The 15,173-nt window shown below is 42.6% G+C and overlaps 1 long non-coding RNA gene across 1 annotated transcript in view; it reads left to right on the top strand.

The window, feature by feature from the left end:
• Positions 1 to 7,085, top strand: part of LOC122939696 — a 175,228-nt gene extending 168,143 nt beyond the window's left edge. Inside the window, exon 4 of the long non-coding RNA XR_006390140.1 lies at positions 6,853 to 7,085. This is a non-coding gene — a long non-coding RNA (uncharacterized LOC122939696). The remainder of the gene's footprint in view (positions 1 to 6,852) is intronic.
• Positions 7,086 to 15,173: the final 8,088 nt, after the last annotated feature.

Here is a 15,173-nt window from a genome sequence, read left to right as displayed (position 1 = left end):
TACAAAGACAATGTGCCCACCTTACTTCCTGCACTGGAGCATGATAGGAAGATGCGCGAGTACAAGCGCACGTTGGTAGACGCGCTGCTGAGAGCATTCCCAAACGTCACAGGGGAACAAGTGGAAGCCCAAGGCCAAGGCATAGGAGGAGCAAGAGGTCGCCAAGGCAGCTGTGTCACGGCCAGCTCCTCTGAGGGCAGGGTTAGCATGGCAGAGATGTGGAAAAGTTTTGTCAACACGCCACAGCTAACTGCACCACCACCTGATACGCAACGTGTTAGCAGGAGGCAACATTTCACTAACATGGTGGAACAGTACGTGTGCACACCCCTCCACGTACTGACTGATGGTTCGGCCCCATTCAACTTCTGGGTCTCTAAATTGTCCACGTGGCCAGAGCTAGCCTTTTATGCCTTGGAGGTGCTGGCCTGCCCGGCGGCCAGCGTTTTGTCTGAACGTGTATTCAGCACGGCAGGGGGCGTCATTACAGACAAACGCAGCAGCCTGTCTACAGCCAAAGTGGACAAGCTGACGTTCATAAAAATGAACCAGGCATGGATCCCACAGGACCTGTCCATCCCTTGTGCAGATTAGACATTAACTACCTCCCCTTAAACATATATTATTGTACTCCAGGGCACTTCCTCATTCAATCCTATTTTTATTTTCATTTTACCATTATATTGCTAGGCTACCCAAAGTTGAATGAACCTCTCCTCTGTCTGGGTGCCGGGGCCTAAATATATGCCAATGGACTGTTCCAATGTTGGGTGACGTGAAGCCTGATTCTCTGCTATAACATGCAGACTGATTCTCTGCTGACATGAAGCCAGATTCTCTGTTACGGGACCTCTCTCCTCTGCCTGGGTGCTGGGCCTAAATATATGACAATGGACTGTTGCACTGGTGGCTGACGTGAAGCCTGATTCTCTGCTATGACATGCAGACTTATTCTCTGCTGACATGAAGACAGATTCTCTGTTACGGGAACTCTCTCCTCTGCCTGGGTGTTGGGCCTTAATATATGCCAATGGACTGTTGCAGTGGTGGCTGACGTGAAGCCAGATTCTCTGCTATGGGACCTCTCTCCAATTGATATTGGTTAATTTTTATTTATTTTATTTTTATTTTAATTCATTTTCCTATCCACATTTGTTTGCAGGGGATTTACCTACATTTTGCTGCCTTTTGCAGCCCTCTAGCCCTTTCCTGGGCTGTTTTACAGCCTTTTTAGTGCCGAAAAGTTCGGGTCCCCATTGACTTCAATGGGGTTCGGGTTCGGGACGAAGTTCGGATCGGGTTCGGATCCCGAACCCGAACATTTCCGGGAAGTTTCTGCCGAACTTCTCGAACCCGAACATCCAGATGTTCGCTCAACTCTACCAGGAAACTTTGCATGCACTTCAGCCACTCGTACACCGCAAAACACACCCTAATTGATCTGCAGCGGCAGAACAGCATCCCTCAACATAGGCTGATATGCGACTCTTCCACCCTTTGGCATTCCACCCTTCATATGTTGGACCGACTATACGAACAGAGAAAGGCGAGGCCGTAAACAATTTCTTGATGATCCTAGTGGACAGGAGTACTCCTCTGTGTAACTTCGATGTCAGTCAGTGGCAGCTCATGCGTGACACCTGAAGTTGGCTCATGCCCTTTGAGGAAGCCACGTTATTTTCAGTCGCCAGGACTACGGGATGAACAACGTCATTCCACTGCTTTATGTCCTGGAACAGGTGCTGGTAAATCTGGCTGGTCAGGGGACTGGAAACTTGGTGCCTAGATCTCACGGCCACATGAGCCCTGAGGGTACTGAACTGGACTAGGAGGATGAGGACATTGGAGCACAAGCAATGTATAGCAAAATGGGTGGTTTTTACACTCAGGTGACAGGAGAGCATGAGCAGCCAGAGGAGCTACTGGGCAATGAGGAAGATGGAGGCAGGGAGTCCCTCTGAGTCACTTGCACAAATGGCCCGATGCATGCTCACTTGCTTGCGTAGTGACAGCCGAATTGTCAACATTCGGCAGAGGGATGACTTCTGGCTCTCCACCTTGTTGGACCCTCGCTACCGGTCCAAAATGTGGGCCTTTTTTACACCTGCTGAGAGGGAGGACAAACTGAACTACTATAGACACATCCTATGCAGTGAGTTGGGAGCTGCCTATTTGCACCATCATCCATCCTCTCACAGATCTGACCAGAGAGCCCTTTGTGCTCACAATACTCTGCCATGTCTGCTGTGGCAGAGTGGGGGGGGGGGTAAGAATAGTTTGAGCTCCATTAGCAGCAACTTGAGTCTAGAGTCGCTGATGAACAGCTTTCTTCACCTCCCTAGTGAAGAAACTACTCACCAGTAGCAGCAGCTATACCTGGAGCAGGACCTGAACGAGCAGGTGGTGGCATACTTGGACATTACCCTGCCACCTCACATTAAAGATCCATTGGACTACTGGGCAGCCAACACTTTGACAAAAAAGAACGGTTTCTTATGGCTATCTGCCTCAGCTACTATTCTGATGCTGCCATCTGCCTGATGCCACACATCTGATGCCAAGTGCTCCTTCTTTCACCCACCATCTTCAGCTGGTACTGGTATTGCCACCCACCTCCCCACTCTGTCACTGGGTCACTCTGTGCTGCTGCCACCTCCTCACTATGTCGACTTGCCACTCTATCGTCTTCTGATGCTGCTGTCACCTCCACACTATGACAACTTGCCACTCTGTGGTCTCCTGATTCCGCTGTCGCTTCCACACTATGCCACCTTGCCACTCTGTGGTCTCCTGATGATGCCACCTCCAAGCTCTGTCATTGGGCCACTCTTTGGTCTCCTCATGCTGCTTCCACCTCAACACTATGTCATATCGTCACTCTGTGGTCTTCTCATGCTGTTCTTACCCTCCCCACTTCATGACTGGGCCACTATTTTGCCTTTCCTCCTGGCTGACATCATTATTTATTTGACCCTTTTTTTGATCTGTCAGAAGGAAGGAAAAATTAGACACACAACGGATCCTGTCTGTGCAGCAGCTGTAAGGCCTGTATGGTCCCATCAGAATTGGCTTGTCATTTGGTAGCCAAAAGCAGGAGTGGGTACAAGACACAAAAGACATGCAAATATTCCATTCATGTGTCATCTCCGTTTTGGATCCACTCTTGTATTTTTTTGGCATTAGCAATACTGATGGATTACTGACCAAATGCTGACTGAGTGGAGGCAGATGCTCAAAAGACATGATCCATTTTTTGGGGGAAGGGCAAAATAATCAGTGACGTCAACACAAACTTACTGCTGACACCCTATCTACTCTGTCGGGGGGCTCTACTTGTATAAACGTTTAATAGAACAGGTTTTGTAGACGTCTATGTGGAATCAGCTTACGACGATGTAAAAGGAGTGCACTTCTTCAAGTTCATACTTGAGTTATTTGGTCAGTTTTGGTCCCGTGACTGCCCAAATAATGCTACTTTCACACTCGCGTTTGGTGCGGATCCGTCATGGATCTGCACAGACAGATCCGCACTGATAATACAACCGCATGCATCCGTTCAGAATAGATGCGTTTGTATTATCTTTAACATTGCCAAAACAGATCCATCTTGAACACCATAGTTTGAAAACAATTGAACTGCCATATTGTGTCAGTGAAAACTGATCCGTCCCCATTGACTTACATTGTGTGCAAGCAGCCTTTTGGTGTCCGCCTCCAGAGAAGAATGGAGGTGGAACAGAGGAAAACTGATGCATTCTTAACAGATCCTTATCAGGGGTCAGTACAGAGGTCTCTCCCATCATCTATTCATTCCCAGGACTGTGACTGTGACGAGGGGACATCCTCTGCGTCTGGAGGAAAGACGGTTTGTACACAAACATAGAAAAGGATTCTTTACGGTAAGAGCAGTGAGACTATGGAACTCTCTGCCTGAGGAGGTGGTGATAGTGAGTACAATAAAGGAATTCAAGAGGGGCCTGGACGTATTTCTGGAGTGTAATATTACAGGCTATAGCTACTAGAGAGGGGTCGTTCATCCAGGGAGTTAGTCTGATTGCCTGATTGGAGTCAGGAAGGAATTATTTCCTCCTTAAGAGGGGAAAATTGACTTGTACCTCAGTTTTTTTTTTTTTCCTCTGGATCAACTTGCAGGATAACAGGCCGAACTGGATGGACAAATGTCTTTTTTCGGCCTTATGTACTATGTTACTATGTTACATTAGGGCAAAACTGATCTGTTTTGGACCGCTTGTGAGAGCCCTTAAACGGATCTCACAAACTGAAACCAAAACGCCAGTGTGAAAGTAGCCGAAGTGAAGTGTGCAGTGATTCTAAGAGCGACGCCTGTCATCTGCAGGTCATACTGACTCACAGTATTATTTCACTATCACAGCAGACTCCCTATGCATGTTACTGCAAGGCATAGTGTTCTACACCACTATAAAGGATCTCAGCAGCCAGGAAATAGCAGTTTAACGCGATTCACCCCAAATAAATTTGGATCAAACCGCTTTTTTTTCCAAAAATTCTGCCAAATCAAATTTTTTAAATTGTTTCTCATCTCTAATTATAATATTGATTACTGATTTTTTTTATTGCAGTGGCTAATAGTGCATATGCTTTGGATGTATCATGTGACCATGGGTCAGCAGTGACAGATGCGGTTCATTCCCGGTGAGGTGCGTTCATGTGACTCCCATTGGGAGTTACGATCATGTGAACGCAATTGGTGAGTCATATGTGCGTTCCACTGTGATGACGCATCTTGTGGCTCACATTCAATGTAGAAAGTACATATCATTCTTGCACATGCACAATAGGATACGTACAACGTTGAGAATATGCTGGGGACCATGCTGGTTATTGTTTGCATTGTCAATCGCATCTAGATGTTTTTAATCAGCACTTAGATATACACAGCTGATTCTTATTCACTTATGATTAGCAATTATGTCAATAAATATGATTCATTAACTATATAACAATTATGTTGAAAGGCGATTTAATGAATTGATATGATGAAAAAAATCATGCTTTCTTTTTTCATCTCTGTTAATTGTATATTATAATCAATTACCCTATTGGGTCTTTATATATGCACTGAGCACCATTGTATTGTATCACTGCTTGAGAAAAGTCCCAGTAAGGCCTCATGCACACGACCGTTGTGTGCATCCGTGGCCGTTGTGCCGTTTTCCTTTTTTTTTTGCGGACCCATTGACTTTCAATGGGTCCGTGGAAAAATCGTAAAATGCACCGTTTGGCAGCCGCATCCGTGATCCGTGTTTCCTGGCCGTGAAAAAAATATGACCTGTCCTATTTTTTTCACGGCCAACGGTTCACGGACCCATTCAAGTCAATTGTCATCCGTGTCCGTGATCCGTGTCCGTTTTTTCCTATCATTTCAATGGCAAACTTGACTTAGATTTTTTTTTCATTTTTCATGTCCGTGGATCCTTCTAAAAACAAGGAAGACCCACGGACGAAAAAACGGTCATGGACCTACGGACCCCGTTTTTGCGGACCTTAAAAAAAAAACGGTCGTGTGCATGAGGCCTAAGAGGACTGAAACATCGCTTTGATCATTAAAGAACACTACTTTTGAATCACATTTCTGGGAGTGCTGTGGATTATTTTTTTTTATTTTTTTTATCTATCTATCTGTATATCATCTAACTTCAATTAAACAATATATAAACAGGTCAAGGGGGTTTGATTGACCTTAGTACATTTTCTGCTTATTTTCCTGCAAAAAAACACAGAAAGTTCAAATGTGTAGGAGTGAAATAATAATTATTATTATATTGGCATCTGTATCCAATAACCTAAATGAATACGTTTATTTCTCTTTTTGTGGTCATACTTATGAATTGTTACAATTTTACATTTATCCCTTAATCCTCTGTAGCTCAATAGTTTTTATCCAGTGCCCATATTATGCAGCCCAAACAATTGCCTATGTGTTTCTTGTGTTTGTGGGGGATTTTGCAAACACAAAATATTATGGTTACCTTGTGGGATACAATAATGTTTCTTAAGACAACCGATATCCTGTAAATCTCACAGCAGCAGAAAAAAAAAAGGTCAAGCATTAATAAAATGCAGCCTTTAAAATAACCACTATTTTCAGGAGAACAGAGAACACAAAGGATGAGAAGAGCCAGCCAACAAAGAGTTAATATTTAGTTACCTTATCAATTTCCCTTGGCTTCTACTATTCTGTGAGCGTGTTCATCTTACTGTATATCGTTTATTTGCTGGTTGCTAAGGAATACTCCAACCCATTTAAAGTCCATGTTTGTGAATTATGTCTGTCAAGAATGAGAAGGAACCTTTAACGGGAGATAAAGATATTGTAACATTGAAACCAGGTGCAATACATTTGATTTCACGTTTTTCCTCATGACAAATAAATGGTGGAGATTGATTTTTAAAAGGCAACACATGCAGGTTTATAGGCCACTGGTGACTTTATGATATTTTTATTCATCCCTCTGGTTAACAGCAGCCTATATTACACATGAAAGTTAGATAGCCGAGGAATTCCAACACGATATGATAAGAGTACACGTTCTACAGTATACACCAAATCGATCACAACATTCAAAAACTAAGATTACTTGGACAGTTAAATGCAATGATTAAAGACATTAAAAGGATTAGATTTCACTCCCAGGATTCCACATATTTTATCAATCAGAGCTTCATAAGAACTTAGCTGAGTTTTTCTTGTTTCTGTAATACTGATAAAAGCTTAAAAGAGACCTGAGAATTAATGGACGGTCTATAGGTTTGATAAAAATCCTTTAGTCTTAGCTGTGGATTAATAACATATGATATGTTTTTCTTTAGGGCAAAGCAGAATCCGACAGAACAGATTGAAACAGATGCAAAATGAAAATTCTAGATTAAGCCTATAGAAATGAATGGGAGCATCAACACAAAGCAATGAACATCACATCACTGATAAACGATGACTCAATTATTCTGTTTGGGAGGATTCACCCTTAAATGGGTTATACAACCTTTTGAAATCAGGTTAAACTGTTTAATTTTTTTTTCAATAAATTACCTTTAGAATTTGATGTCATTCCTGTACCATTGTGACTCCCTGTTTTTTTTTTGCATTGAAATGAGTGCCACATACAGTAACTGCTGCAGACTTCACATCACTTGCGACAAGGATGACATCACTATGGACAATAGGTCCACACTGCAGATATGTATATACAGTCATGTGAAAAAATTAGGACACCCTTAGAAAGCATGTGGTTTTTTGTAACATTTTTAATAAAAGGTTATTTCATCTCCGTTTCAACAATACAGAGAGATTAAAGTAATCCAACTAAACAAAGAAAACTGAAGAAAAGTCTTTTCAAGATCTTCTGTAAATGTCATTCTACAAAAATGCCTATTCTAACTGAGGAAAAAGATAGGACACCCTCACATGTATTCCCTCTTAAATTGGCTCAGATCTCACACAGGTATATCACACCAGGTGCACATAATTAGTAGATCGTTACTCTGCATGTTGAATGAGGCTTGCCCTATTTAAACCTCAGACATTTAGTTTGGTGTGCTCCTGACTGTTGAAGTGAGAGTGAGCACCATGGTGAGAGCAAAAGAGCTGTCAGAGGACTTCAGAAAAAAGATTGTAGCAGCCTATGAGTCTGGGAAGGGATTTAAAAAGATCTCAAAAGATTTTGAAATCAGCCATTCCACTGTCCGGAAGATAGTCTACAAGTGGAGGGCTTTCAAAACAACTGCCAACATGCCCAGGACTGGTCGCCCCAGCAAGTTCACCCCAAGAGCAGACCGCAAGATGCTAAAAGAGGTCTCCAAAAACCCTAAAGTGTCATCTCGAGAACTACAGCAGGCTCTGGCTACTGTTGATGTAGAAGTACATGCCTCTACAATCAGAAAGAGACTGTACAAGTTTAACTTGCATGGGAGGTGTGCAAGGAGGAAATCTTTGCTTTCCAAGAGAAACATCGAGGCCAGACTGACATTTGCCAGAGATAAAGTTGACAAAGACCAGGACTTCTGGAATAATGTTCTTTGGACAGATGAGTCCAAAATTGAATTATTTGGACACAACAGCAGAGGACATGTTTGGCGTAAACCAAACACAGCATTCCAAGAAAAGAACCTCATACCAACTGTGAAGCATGGAGGTGGAAGTGTCATGGTTTGGGGCTGCTTTGCTGCAGCAGGACCTGGTCAGCTCACCATCATAGAATCCACGATGAATTCTACTGTGTATCAGAAGGTGCTTGAAGAACATGTGAGACCATCAGTTAGAAAATTAAAGCTGAAGCGGAACTGGACCATGCAACATGACAATGACCCAAAACATACTAGTAAATCAACCAAAGATTGGCTGAAAAAGAAGAAATGGAGAGTCCTGGAATGGCCAAGTCAAAGTCCAGATTTGAATCCCATTGAGATGCTGTGGGGTGACTTGAAAAGGGCTGTACGTGCAAGAAACCCCTCAAACATCTCACAGCTGAAAAAGTTCTGCATTGAGGAGTGGGGTAAAATTTCCTCAGACCGATGTCGAAGACTGGTAGATGGCTACAAGAACCGTCTCACTGCAGTTATTTCAGCCAAAGGAGGTAACACTCGCTATTAGGGGCAAGGGTGTCCTATCTTTTTCCTCAGTTAGAATAGGCATTTTTGTAGAATGACATTTACAGAAGATCTTGAAAAGACTTTTCTTCAGTTTTCTTTGTTTAGTCGGATTACTTTAATCTCTCTGTATTGTTGAAACGGAGATGAAATAACCTTTTATTAAAAATGTTACAAAAAACCACATGCTTTCAAAGGGTGTCCTAATTTTTTCACATGACTGTAGTTCTGTACAACACACCATTACCCCACAAAGAAAACCGTGATTAGTGAAATGGGAAAGATACCAAACTGAAATCTAACCATTGTGAATATGGCTAAATATCCTGTAAAGAATAAACACCCCAGTTTAACCAATATAAATATGGTTAGATATGCTGTAGGAACCTGTTTTAATTCATGATAATGGAACTTTAGACTGGGAGAGATGTAACATCTACAGTACACTACAGTGACCAGACGGATTCAGAGTAGGGCAAGAGAAGAAAATGATTAGAAATGATTAAAGAAGCTGCAATTTATTGCAGCCGATCAACATTCACGAACAAAATGCAGTTTATTTTTCGACATGGGTGTCATGATTACAATATATACAGTACATTGTTTCTATCCATTATTGTTCAGCACAGAATATCCAATTTAAGTGTATACCAGGGTTGCCTCTTCCATGAGGCGAGATGAGCATCTGGCCTCAGGCAACAGCTAACCTGCCTCTGAGTAGGGCAGCAGTTTATGATGGGGCATATGTCCCCACCATTCAGCATCAGAGACTTTAAGCTTATAATCCTGAGGCATTAGAATGGTGCGGGCAGTCGCAATGGCATCATCGCGTGACCTTCTGCACTGGGTCTCGGGTGGTGCAATAATGTGGTCACATACGCCTGTATCCTGACACAGGCATTCGGTACCACATTAGCAAGCCGCCCACACCTAGCTAAGGAGGTCGTGGTGATATGATGGTGACTGCTTGTCCTGGGATGCAGCCAGGGCCGTCTTTACCAAGGGGCCCAAGGCAGCTGCCTCTCGAGCCCTGCTAGCTACTGCCCCGGTGTCAAGCTGTCTGTGTACTTTAACGTTGTGATCTAGGACCTTAATGACATCATCACCATGTGACCAGTAACCTAGCAATTACTGGTCACATGGCTATGAGGTCATCACAGGTCCTATCAGGAGTGTTGCAGAAGTTAACTGTGGAGCTTTTTTGTGTGAAGATTACATCAGAAAAAGGTGACAGGGGCTGTTATGTCAATATACTGTAAACTAATGTATAGTGGTGTGCTGTATATTGTGTGGGGGCCTGTATACTGTGGGGGGCTGTATATTGTGTGGGACTGTATACTGTGTGGTGGGCTGTATACTGTGTGGTGGGGGGCTGTATACTGTGTGGTGGGGCTGTATACTGTGTGGGGACCTGTATATTGTGGGGGGCTGTATACTGTGTGGGGGGTGTATACTGTGTGGGGTGGCTGTATACTCTGGGGGCCTGTATACTGTGGGGGGCTGTATATTGTGGGGGGCCTGTATAGTGTGGGGGGGCTGTATAGTGTGGGGTGCTATACTGCTGTACTGTATACTGTGAGGGTCTGTATACTGTGGGTGCGGTATAGTGTGGAGTACTATACTGCTGTACTATATAGTGTGGGGGGCTGTATCGTGTATAGTTTGGGGTGCTGTATACAGTGAGGTGTTGTAATCTGTGGGGTGCTGTATACTGAGGGCTGCTATACTGCTCTACTATATACTGTGGGGTACTGTATAGTGTGGGGTGCTATACTACATACTGTGTGGTGCTGTATACTATAGGGTTCTATACTGCATACTGTGGGGTGCTGGGGTGCACTGTAACATGAGGGTGAGCCGAGCCCTGGTCTCCTTCCTGCAGAGTGGTGCCCACTTCCAGCCTGAGCCCAGCTGCCCAGAACACTGATCCTGAGCCGCTGGAGTCTTCAGAACTGGAAGTATTTAAAGTCATTCACTGTACTCTACCAGATGTGTGGATTTTTTGTGTGTGTGTTGTGGTGGAGGGCGTGATTGCCTGTTAAGGTGTGGGAAGGCGGGATCCAGGGGGCCCAAGTATATTTTTGCCCAATCCAATCAATATTAAAGACGGACCTGGATGCAGCAACTTAGGCCACTGGTAGGAAGAAACCTGAGGTCTGCATCGCAGTCAGCAACGGAGAATGGGACAGAGGTGAGTATTTTGTTTGTTTTTTAATATATACATATGTTGGCACTACTGGAAGCCCTACTGGGTAGCACTAAGGGGAACATTATATATACTCTGGATATATATATATATATTTATACACAGTACAGACCAAAAGTTTGGACACACCTTCTTATTCAAAGAGTTTTATTTATATCCATGACTATGAAAATTGTAGTTTCACACTAAAGGCATCAAAACTTCCCACATGTGGGAACTATTATATACATAACAAAAAAGTGTGAAACAACTGAAAATATGTCATATTCTAGGTTCTTCTAAGTAGCCACCTTTTTGCTTTGATTACTGCTTTGCACACTCTTTGCATTCTCTTAATGAGCTTCAAGAGGTAGTCACCTGAAATGGTCCTCCAACAGTCTTGAAGGAGTTCCCAGAGATGCTTAAGACTTGTTGACCCTTTTTCCTTCACTCTGCGGTCCAGCTCACCCCAAACCATCTTGATTGGGTTCAGGTCCGGTGACTGTGGAGGCCAGGTTTTCTGGCGCAGCACCCCATCACTCTCCTTCATGGTCAAATAGCCCTTACACAGCCTGGAGGTGTGTTTGGGGTCATTGTCCTGTTGAAAAATAAATGATGGTCCAACTAAACGCAAACCGGATGGAATAGCATGCCGCTGCAAGATGCTGTGGTAGCCATGCTGGTTCAGTATGCCTTCAATTTTGAATAAATCCCCAACAGTGTCACCAGCAAAGCACCCCCACACCATCACACCTCATCCTCCATGCTTCACGGTGGGAACCAGGCATGTAGAGTCCATCCGTTCACCTTTTCTGCGTCGCACAAAGACACGGTGGTTGGAACCAAAGATTTCAAATTTGGACTCATCAGACCACAGCACAGATTTCCACTGGTCTAATGTCCATTCCTTGTGTTCTTTAGCCCAAACAAGTCTCTTCTGCTTGTTGCCTGTCCTTAGCAGTGGTTTCCTAGCAGATATTCTACCATGAAGGAATGGTTCACACAGTCTCCTCTTAACAGTTGTTCTAGAGATGTGTCTGCTGCTAGAACTCTGTGTGGCATTGACCTGGTCTCTAATCTGAGCTGCTGTTAACCTGCGATTTCTGAGGCTGGTGACTCTGATGAACTTATCCTCCGCAGCAGAGGTGACTCTTGGTCTTCCTTTCCTGGGCGGTCCGCATGTGAGCCAGTTTCTTTGTAGTGCTTGATGGTTTTTGTGACTGCACTTGGGGACACTTTCAAAGTTTTTCAAATTTTTTGAACTGACTGACCTTTATTTCTTAAAGTAATGATGGCCACTCATTTTTCTTTACTTAGCTGCTTTTTTCTTTCCATAATATAAATTCTAACAGTCTATTTTGTAGGACTATCAGCTGTGTATCCACCTGACTCCTCCACAACGCAATTGATGGTCCCAACCCCATTTATAAGGCAAGAAATCCCACTTATTAAACCTGACAGGGCACACCTGTGAAGTGAAAACCATTTCAGGTGACTACCTCGTGAAGCTCAAGAGAATGCCAAGAGTGTGCAAAGCATTAATCAAAGCAAAAGGTGGCTACTTTGAAGAACCTAGAATATGACATATTTTCTGTTGTTTCACACTTTTTTGTTATGCATATAATTCCACATGTGTTAATTCACAGTTTTGATGCCTTCAGTGTGAATCTACAATTTTCATAGTCTTGAAAATAAAGAAAACTCTTTGAATGAGAAGGTGTGTCCAAACTTTTGGTCTGTACTGTATATATATATATTACTACAGGGAGAGCATTATATATAAGGGGGCACTATTGCACTATATTACAGGGGACTGAAGGGAGAAGAGCATTACATACAGGTAAACAGGGGCAGCATTTTACTACAGGGGGGCTACAGGAGGAAAAGCGTTATATATATGGGGGGCATTACATAATGTTCATCCACATATGTCTTAAACAATAGGACTGGGAGGGTGTGGATGGACTGAGAATTTGGCATGAATTAAGGGACATTTCAATTTTTTACCTCAGAAAACAAAAAGGCTAGATTGAGCCCTGGTGTATACTAAAGATTATAATTAGTGTTGATCACGAATATTCAAATTTTTATCGCGAAAATAGGTACTTCGAAAATTCGCGAATATAGTTATATATATTCATAAATTCGAATATTTTTTTTTTTATCAGTACACATGATCCCTTCCTGCTTCTAGCTTGTGGGCAATATAGTTGTGTTTGCGAATTTTGCTCTATATTAGTTTTTTCGAATATTCGCTATATTGCTATATATTCTTGTTTTAGAATATTACGAATATTCGAAAAAACAAAGTTATAGCAATATAGCGAATATTTGAAAAAAAACGGATATAGAGCAATTTAGCTAATATAGTGCTACAATTTTTTTTATAGTTGTAATTTTTTTTCCAATCTGAACTTCAGATGAGAAAAAAAATTCAACTATTAGAGAAAGAAGATTATAGCACTATATTAGCTAAATTGCTCTATATTCGTTTTTTTTTTCAAATATTCGCTATATTGCTATATATTCTTGTTTTAGAATATTACTAATATTCGAAAAAACTGTTATAGCAATATAGTGAATATTCGAAAAAAATCGAATATAGAGCAATTTAGCTAATATAGTGCTATAATCTTCTTTGTCTAATAGTTGTAAGGTGAAAAATTTCGCAATAAAAAAAAATCAAATTCGAAAATTCGCATATTACACAATCATTACCTTGCCGATTTTTTCGAGTAAAAAAAAATCGTGAATTTTCGAATATTCAACGAATATTCTAAAAAATATTCGCGAAATATCGCGAATTCGAATATGACCCCTTCCGCTCATCACTAATTATAATAAGCAGAAGTACAGTATGCAGGAAAGTCTAAATTGTATTGTATATAGTACATGCAGAATGTTGTGAATACTTTTTCATAACAGTCACCACAGAAGAAAGCATATTTAGAATCCAGTATCCAGCACTGTAAATTTTTATACGATTCTACAGTGTTGGCTCTCATATTGGGAACTTAGGAGATAGCGCAGGACCAAAAGGCATCTCCTAATGTATTGTGGCCAGTCTTTGCTTCTATTTAGCAATAGAATCTGGAATGTAAGTTGTTTAGAAAAAATATATTTGTGCACACTTCTGCACTATATTATTTATTTTCTTCATGTAATTGGAGGTTGTGGGGATACTCTCTGGTAGGAAGGGTAAGCGGACGCAGAACAGAGGCAAAAAAAAAATGTTTGTAAAGCAAAACTTCAGTGTTTATTCACACAAGGCAAAAACAAAGCAACATTTTTCAGTCTTGGTGTTAGTTCACACAAAGTCCACAGAACAAAAAAAATTAAAATCACCTTGTTGACGGTGCAATCTATCATAAGGCAGGCCAAGCGGCTGCTTGAGGTCGCAGAGAAGGGGGGGGGGGGGCGGCGCTGGGGTGGAAAACAACTAACTTACATTTACCTCCCTGAGCCTGTGTGCCGAGCAGCCCGGCCTCAGATGCCAAAACAGAGATATCTTGCTGCTGAGCACAGCTGTCTCCTAAGGACAGCTAGGTGTTGTCAAAACCCGGACCGGCACTTAAAATCCAGTCCGGTGTTTGACCCCACCTGGCGGTAAATCAGTCCAGCAGCACATACAGGGAGGAAAATACCTGTCCTCCCAGACCATACCCTTCACTGTGTCACCCCCTTTGTTCAACCCTGATCACCTCTATTTTGTTTACTTGGGGTTTAATGACTCCGGGCCCAATGACATACCCTAGGTATTTAGTCTCCTCTAACCCTATTGCACATGTCCTTGGGTTAGCTATTAGTCCAGCCTTCCGAAGGGAGTCCACTATGGCCTGTACTTTGGGCAGGTGACTTTCCCAGGCGGTACTGTGTATGACAATATCATCCAGGTAAGTTGAGGCGTACCACCGATGTGGACGAATCACAATGTCCATTAGGCGTTGAAAAGTGGCGGGCGCCATGCAGACCAAAGGGTAACACTTTATACCAATACAGGCCCTCAGGCGTGATGAAGGAAGTTCTCTCTTTGGCAGCCTCTGTTAATGGCACCTGCCAGTACCCTTTTGTAAGGTCCAAAACAGAAAAATACTGTGCTTGTCCTAACTTCTAGATTAGCTCATGCACCCGGGGCATGGGATATTTATCAAATTTAGATATTTCTTTCAGCTTATGAAAATCGTTACAAAACCGTAACGTCCAGTCCGGTTTGGGTATTAAGACTATAGGACTGTCCCACTCACTTTTAGACTCCTCAATGACGTCTAGCCGCAGCATTAGCTGCACTTCCTCTGAGATGGCTTATCGCCGAACCTCGGGTACCCGGTATGGCTTTAAAAGGACTTTTGACTAACAAACT

The sequence above is a fragment of the Bufo gargarizans genome, chromosome 5 (assembly GCF_014858855.1).
Source record: "Bufo gargarizans isolate SCDJY-AF-19 chromosome 5, ASM1485885v1, whole genome shotgun sequence".
Lineage (NCBI taxonomy): Eukaryota > Metazoa > Chordata > Amphibia > Anura > Bufonidae > Bufo > Bufo gargarizans.
This window is presented reverse-complemented; position numbering and strand designations above follow the sequence as displayed.